The 8,130-nt window shown below is 43.0% G+C and overlaps 1 pseudogene; it reads left to right on the top strand.

Annotated features, from left to right (window-relative positions):
* Positions 1-552: 552 nt before the first annotated feature.
* LOC120435227 lies at positions 553-7,886 on the top strand (annotated as a pseudogene).
* The last annotated feature ends 244 nt before the right edge of the window (positions 7,887-8,130 follow it).

The raw sequence follows: 8,130 nt of genomic DNA, 5'->3' as shown, positions 1-8,130 counted from the left end.
TTTGAAGTGGAAATGATGCTTTGAAGGAAACACAGAATGGATTTGCCTCCACAGAAGAAACAGCAGCAGACTGAGGATCTTGTTAGACGAAGAAGGTGAAAAAAAGGAGATTTCATGTGATTTCCATGCATTGCTGCTCTGGACAGTGAAGCCCTGCAGAAGCTGCTGTGCTGCTGATACTGATAATGTTTCTGTTTGTTTGTGTTTGATGAGCTCTGACTTCTGTAAATATGTAGACTGTATGTATGAAGAGGCAGATGGAGTTTGTGTCACTCATGTAGTGACTGTTGTTGTTAAACAGACACCATGACAGACAGACAGAGATCATAAAGGTCTCCTGATGTTAGAAATGAGACAAAGGCAGGAGGTGTGTGGACTGTGTGTAGAAGCATGTGTGTGTTACTGTTTGCAGTCTGTTCATGAATCCAGTCATGTTTAGTTCAATATAGTGATGTGCTGATCTTTACCATGTTGTTCTGTTGTTTTGATCCCTCTGGATTCAAATGATGAACAGATCAGTCCTGTGTTTACTGGCTGGGAATCCCAGTCATGATGTGGAGCGCAAAGGCCGGATCAGCTTTAGTGACTAAACGAGTCTTTGGGAGCACCAACAAGGCCACACCTGAAGGTCTGAGGCAGCGAGCGGCTCATGGAGTCAGCGTCTGTGATACAGGCAGGAGCCTGACCATGGAGGGCTTTAAAGATATGTCTTTATTTGGATATCAATGAAAACTCCTCATCAATACAAAGCAGCAGACATCAGCAGCATCAAATGAATGCTGCAGTGTTTGATGTCAAAGATAAGATAAGATGACCTTTATTAGTCCCACAGATAGGATGTTAGATTTGTATTGTTTATTGTCATTTATGCTTAGAAATATTTATGCCATATGCTTATATATAATCGATTGTGTAGTGATAGGAGGTTTGATCCTTAATAGTCTACAACAGCATTGTGTGCATTCCAGAGTGTTCTGGCTTTCACACCCACATTCTGGGAGCATGGGAGAGGTCGTACCTTGTCTTATTGTTTTATGGTAGGATAAACGTATCTATATCTGTTTTAGTCTAAGTGCCTTTTGTTTAGATGAACTGCTGGACTTCCAGACCAGCAGGTTTAGAGAAACCACAATAAAAGAGCAGTGTTACAGGGGAGCGGACGAGAGCAACTGGGGTCAAGCGAAGGAACGGCGTTTGTCCAGTTCTCTCCCGTGCACGTGAAACATAAAGAATGTCGCCTACTCATGTCTTGCTTTGCTGTGTTATTACTTTGCCTTCAACGTTCCAGCGAATAGGTTCAAGCTACAAACCTATCATAGGAAATTTGTTTTGTTACAGCAAAAGTGCAAAGTTATGTACCAGAAATGAGAAAACACTGGAAGGGAATAAAATAAAATTCTATATACAATAGAATAAAATAGAATACAATTGCTATATACAACTGAGTAAGAAAATACAAAAGTACAATGTTAAGTCTAATTGTTGAATGTTGTCATTGTGTTTCTTAAATTTGTAAAGGATCCAACTATAGGATCAAGCAAGCAAGCAATTTATTTATATAGCACTTTCAGATCAGCCCCCAGCTGAACACAGTGCTGTACACTTGACATGCCAGAAATGATACATTGAACATGTTAAAAAAATATATATATAAGAAATAAAAAACAATTATATAAAATAAATAAAAAAATATAAAAAATAAAAAAATAAGATAATTATTAAAATGACATTTAAAATAATAAAATTTGCACAAATAGCAAAAACAATAATAAAATAGTATAAAAATGATGATGAGAATTACATTTAAAACAATAAAATCAGCACATTAGATTAAAACAATAAAATCAGGGTCAGACCATAAGCCAAGGAGTAAAAATCAAGACATTCCTTTGTCTCTGACAATCTCTCCAACCACTCTGTGCTGGGGGAGGTTTTATTGTAGATACATCCTATCTGACAGATCTGTTTCTTGTGTTGTAAGCTTCCTGCTTTTATGACCCTTTTGGTGAGCAGAAGGTCACACACATGACACACACACACACACACGTTCTTGCACATGCATACAGGTGCTTACACATACACACACATAGTGCCTTGTCTTTGTAACCAAGGGGGGTTTTACGGAGGGAGGTGCTTGTGTTGTGTTGCAACTGTCATGTCAATAAAAAGGCTATGAGGACAGCTGCTCTTTGAAGGATTTGGGCTAGAGACCAAGAGCTGGTTCTTTTCCAAAGCTTCCCTCATTAGCGAGTTAAGAAACCGGTTGAAGATGTTCTGTTATGTCTTGCGTTCTTCATGAGGAATAAGTCTCTAAACTAGTGGGGCCTGTGGAAACACAGACACAACATACAACTTTGTCAGAAAAAGAATTACACTTATAGCAGTCTTATTGCACATGTATGGGTTTGTGTGTGTTTGATCAGCTGCAAAAGTCTTTGTTGTGGAGTCTGACAGCAGTGGGGAGGAAAGACCTGCGAAATCTCTCCGTCCCACACCGTGGGTGCCGCAGTCTCCCACTGAAGGAGCTGCTCAGTGCTGCCAGAGTCTCCTGCATGGGGTGGGAGATGTTGTCCATCAGGGATGACAGCTTAGCCACCATTCTCCTGTCACTCACCACCTCCACTGGGTCCAGAGGGCATCCTAGAACAGAGCTGGCCCTTCGGATCAGCCTGTTCAGTCTCTTCCTTTCTCTGGCAGAGATGTTGCCGCCCCAGCAGACCACACCATAAAAGATGGCTGAGGCCACCACAGAGTCATAGAAGGTCTTCAGGAGTGGGCCCTCCACTCCAAACGACCTGAGTCTCCACAGCAGGTACAGCCTGCTCTGCCCTTTCCTGTAGAGGGCGTCTGAGTTATGAGTCCAGTCCAGTTTATTTGAAGACATACCATCTGTAGCACTGCCTCAGTTCTGGATGTTTCCACAGACTCCTCTGGGCTCTGTGCACTTGAAGAAAAGGTCAAAGGTCAGCAGCACATGTAGTTGGGACAATTCTTCAGTCGCACAAACTACACAATTATTTTCCTCCAATTAGGACTTTTCCCTTGCAGAAATGGTCCTGTGTGATTTCTAGGCTGTGATATAAAAACTAGTTCCTAATGGCAGCGATTCACTCAGTAAACATGTGTTTCCTTCACCAACCTCACACACAGATCCAATAAGATCAGGAAGTGGGCAGTATAGTACAATATGTGTTATTTTGTACTGTGCTGCCCAAACTAAAGATCTGCTGAAGTGTTGGAAATGATTCAGATGTTTATTTTGGACGATACAGCAGAAGATCAGACATGAAAGTGGAGATAACACAGAAGACCTGCAGCAAAGGGTCAGAGGTCAGACTGGGCCACGTGATTCAACAATGAGCCAATGATCATCAAGTAGTGACTAAAGCAGAGCCCTGACGTTCTGACATTTATCACACAGTTAGAACAAATGTCTGCTGATGACTTCATCTCATGAAATGACTGATAGATGTCAATTCATTGATCAGCTGAGCTGCTGATCTTCATCGTGCACAGAAACATTCAGCTTGTTTCAATCAGTAAATAACTCCCACTACTCTCAGTTTGAACTGTTCCCACTCAAAATGCTGTCAGAACAATGATCATCGTGAGCTTCACAAACATCACGTGTTGTTTTCCACATGGAAGATCAGCAAACATACAGAAACTTCCTGTTGCCACACACGGCCTCTAAAATCTCTTCCACGCTTTCTGTCTGAAGTCCACTCTCTGTGTCGGATCCACAGGAAACAACAAGATCTTATTAACATGGTTTTCAATGTGTCTCCTTCCAAAAGTCCAACCAATGAACAAATGTGTATATTTGTGGAGGCCGAACAAAAGCATGACACATTTGTCTGTTTCTATAAACTGGTGTCAAACACAAATATGAAGAGTTTCATTGACAGACTCCAAAATGCCCCCGCAGTGAATCACAGGGAAATCCTACAGTGTGGCAGAGAATCTTAATGGCTCCAACATCAACACATCCACAATGTTGGATCCAGTTCTACCTCACAGAGTTACTAAGACACACCCTCTGCCAGCATTACAACAGCTCCACCTGCTTCACCTGCCTCCTCAGCCTCTGTACACCTGAAGAGAAAAGAAAGGCTCCAAAAGCTCAAATCTACAAAGGATTCATGAAGTTTCATCCAACAAGAACATGTTTGCCTTCCACAGTGTGCTGTTAGACACCACTGTACCTCTGCCATTTCAAAAAGAGCAGCTTGGGAACATTTTGGCTCCAAACACTTTGTGTTTAACTTCCTAATCTTTGTTTTCTTTGTGAACAACATCTGGAGCTTTTTGACTCATAGAAACATCATTTTGTTCTTTAGATGACAGCAGATTGGGACTGAATAATCAATCACTATCAAACCAATAAAGATGCTGATTTTACAGGAACTTTGTTGGAGAAGCTGGAAAGACATGAAACTGGTGGAGATCCCAAACCAGTTGATAGTGCTGATTATTCCAAATAAAGCTGTTTTCCATTTGAGATGACTTTCTGTCCTGATATATAATAAAGATGTTAGTTGTTTTGAGCCCCTGTATTAAAAGTAGATCCAGTTTAAAGTCAGCTTGAGTTTGATGTCTTTATGTCAAAGCTGCTCATGATGTTGAGCTGCTGATGGAATAAAAACAGGTAAAAATCTGCCTCAATATAAAAGCATGTAGTCCAGACTTAAATGGAGCCTATTGTTAGCTGAGGTCCACACACAGTGTTTGACAGTGTAAACTGTGTGAAAGGGCTGCTGGTGGAGCTCACTAGGATGAGCAGGTGACCATGTGCCACGAGGTGGAGAGCAGCTGGCCTGGCTTTGATTCTGACCACGCCCCTTTCTCTCTCCCTCTGCTTTGCTGTCACTTATCTTCACTGCTCTGTCCAATAAAGCTGAAAAAGGCCCCAAATCAAAGAAATCTGCTGCAGCCTCTGAAATGTCTTCTGTTTCCTTCCCGACGGCTTTTTCACCGTCAGCCCATCAGACAGTCCAGCAGCATTTATGATGATGTCATGATGTTGAAGAGACTGCTATGGTGGCCTCCCATGACCCCCAGCCTCATCTACACTGAGATGCAGACATTTGAAAAGCACACAACTGAATAATAGTCCAACACAACAGTCTGTGTACAGACACACACTGAGCTTTCATAGAGTCAAAGGAGTCAATCAAACACAGCTAGTTGAGTCATTTCTTGTGTGAGTCTAAAGTGAATCTAGTATTTGAAAGTCCACTTCCTGTATTTGTTGTTGAAGACTTCTTCAGCTTCTTCTCAAGGACATCAGCTGCTTGTTTGGCAGCAGAGGCAGTTAAGAAGCTTCCTGAAAAACACTGAACAGTGAGTTCACTGTGGCATATGACAAATTCAGCTTTCTATGTGCAAATGTGTCTGTGTCAACCTTGGTTTCGAGACCAAGGCCAGTCCTGAGACATCCAACTCTAAGCTACACTACAGCTCTGCTGGCCTCTGTGTTCACCTGCAGGAGACGTGGAGACCCGCGCTCACCTTCTGCAGCACTTAGACACAGTTGCAGTGAGGGAAGGTGAGTCGTCCTTTAGCAGGACATCATTCAGGCTTTATTAGCATCACTGTGACTGTTATTGTGTTTGTAGGAGGTTTCCTCTGCTGGTCTCAGACAGCAGCAGAAACATCAGCCTCCCTGTCAGTGGAGATCAGTTCTTATGTGCTGTTGGCCAAACTCGGCGCCTCCCCGACTGCTGAGGATCTGGGATCTGCCTCTGGTGTTATCAGGTGGCTGACTGGGCAGCAGAACTATTACGGAGGCTTCTCCTCCACTCAGGTACGACACCACCCGAACAGCATGAAGCTCATCTTAGTTCATCTACAGTCTTGGACCAAATCAGGAGAAATAATCCTGAAGCTTTCATGTTGTTGCTTTTCTGTCAGATATGCAGACTTGTTTTAGCAGGCAGGGATGTTTTTATTCTTTATTTACAAGATGAAATTGACTTTGGTCTAAAAATGTGTTGTTTGAACAGAACAGCCTTCTGTGCACCAACTACACGTAACAGCCTGTAAATAACAGCTCAGCTGCAGTCTGTAAGTTTCTACCTGTGATTTCTTTGTTTCTCTGAGATCATCTCTGTTAAACATATTTAACCTGTTTAACCTTTATTTAACCAGGAAGTGAAGGTTAGAAACTCTTTGTGAGAGTGTGTTGAAGTGACACTGGCAGTTTGAACTTCATGTCAACATGAATCCATCCTGTAGGACACAGTGGAGGCTCTTCAGGCTCTCTGCTCCACCCTGGTGTTCAGTCCTGAAGGTTGGAGCACAGGGACAGTTCAGGCTCCAGCAGTCAGCTGACATTTGATCAGGGCAACAAACTGCTCCACCAGGAGGAGGCGCTGCAGGACGTGTCAGGAAAATCCAGGCTGGAGGTGAAGCTGCTTCAGTGCAGCTCAGTGACAGCATCATGTGACCAGGTCCTGGTTGGTGTCAAACAGGCTTTCTTTGTTTCTTTGTGCTTATAAAACGCTAAAGAAGCATTTTCACATGTAATCAATGTGTTTTCATAGACAACATTAGAGCTGACAGTAAGAACTGCACACAGTACAATTCTGTTTGACACTGAATTAAAAATCAATAAAGTCACTTTGTGTCTACATGAGAATCAGAGAAACTTTCTTCATCCCAGAGGGAAACTGAGCTGTCGGAGCAGCAAACACACAACAAACATCAAGCACTGATAGAAAATGAGAAACACAGATATTGATGATAAATATTAAGATAAATAGATAAATATGGAGATATAAATATAAAAGTGTCACGGTGTAGAAAAGTGACAGCAGGCTGCACTGAGCTGTGATTGGTTCTGTTTGTTTCCCAGATTTGTGCACCTACATCCCAACACCTGCTGATGTCCCCACTCTCAGTGTGAAAGTCCACACAGAGGTGGAGCCCACAGGTGGATCTGCCAGACTGACTGTGGAAATCCATCCCTGTAAGTATGTGACAGGTTGGAGGAGAGTCTGTACCAGCGTGGAGTCACTGTGGGTGATGAAGAGCATGTGTGCACACACTGTTCAAACACAGCTACAGTGGGAAGGAGAAAACTACAAACATGGTGGTCCTGGATGTTCCCCACAGTGTGAGTCATTAGACTCTACCAACACGTCATGTGATCACTGTGATGATGTCATCACAGCTAAAACGTGGCCTCCTGGTGAGTCGTGTTGAACCAAAGGAAGATCATGTTCTGGTGTCCTTAGAGGAGGTCAGAGACGTCCACAGTGGGGACACCAGATGATGATCTTTGGTACAAACTGTGTCTGCGATTGTTTCTGTCTCGTCCAGTTATCAAAGGACACACCATCAACCACAGAGATCATCCAGGAGCTCCCAGTGGACGACCTGAAGCCAGCCGTGGTCCAGATCTATGACGACTACCAACCAGGTCCAAGTCTAACTAAGCTTTACTCCAACAGCTCACTGACACACTTCAGAGGATCCATCAGACTGAACAGTTCATACAAGCTGATGTTTCAACAGAGAAACAATGCTTTCATAAATCTGGTTTTAGTCACTTTGAGTGTAAAAAAACTGCATCATTTGTGCTTCTTGCACCAGGATCCTCCTCGTCTCTCCCACAGCAGGAAGTTCAGCTCTGCTCTCATGAAGCAGCAGGAAGAGGCTCAGAGTGAGGACTGAGTACAGACTGATGGCACACACTCAGCCTTTTGCCACTGCATGCACAGCTGTGAGTCATGTGACACTCGTGCACTCGTGTTGATCACACCTCTCATTGCAGATAAGTGAACTCTCCCAACGATCACACACAGTGGTGTGAAAAAGTCTTTTCACTCAGTCATTTCTGACTGTTTTTATCACACAAATGTTCCTGTTAGACAAAGATAACACAAGTAAATAAATGATGATGTCATTGATTAAGGCACAAAGGTGATCCCAACCTGCCTGAGCTGTGTGCAAAAATAACTGCCCCTCTGCTTCAATCATGAATGAACTGTGATGAAGCACATTTGTTTCTAAAGCTGAGTTTGACAAACACACTCAGCCTGATTACTAGAAGACCTGTTGGATCAACAGACTCATCAACTTCTACAGAACCCGTGTGAGAAAGAGGCTGAAAGATGTCAAACAGCA

This window comes from Oreochromis aureus, linkage group 3, assembly GCF_013358895.1.
Source record: "Oreochromis aureus strain Israel breed Guangdong linkage group 3, ZZ_aureus, whole genome shotgun sequence".
Lineage (NCBI taxonomy): Eukaryota > Metazoa > Chordata > Actinopteri > Cichliformes > Cichlidae > Oreochromis > Oreochromis aureus.
Note: the sequence above shows the minus strand (reverse complement) of the source record. Positions and strands in the feature narration are given on the sequence as shown.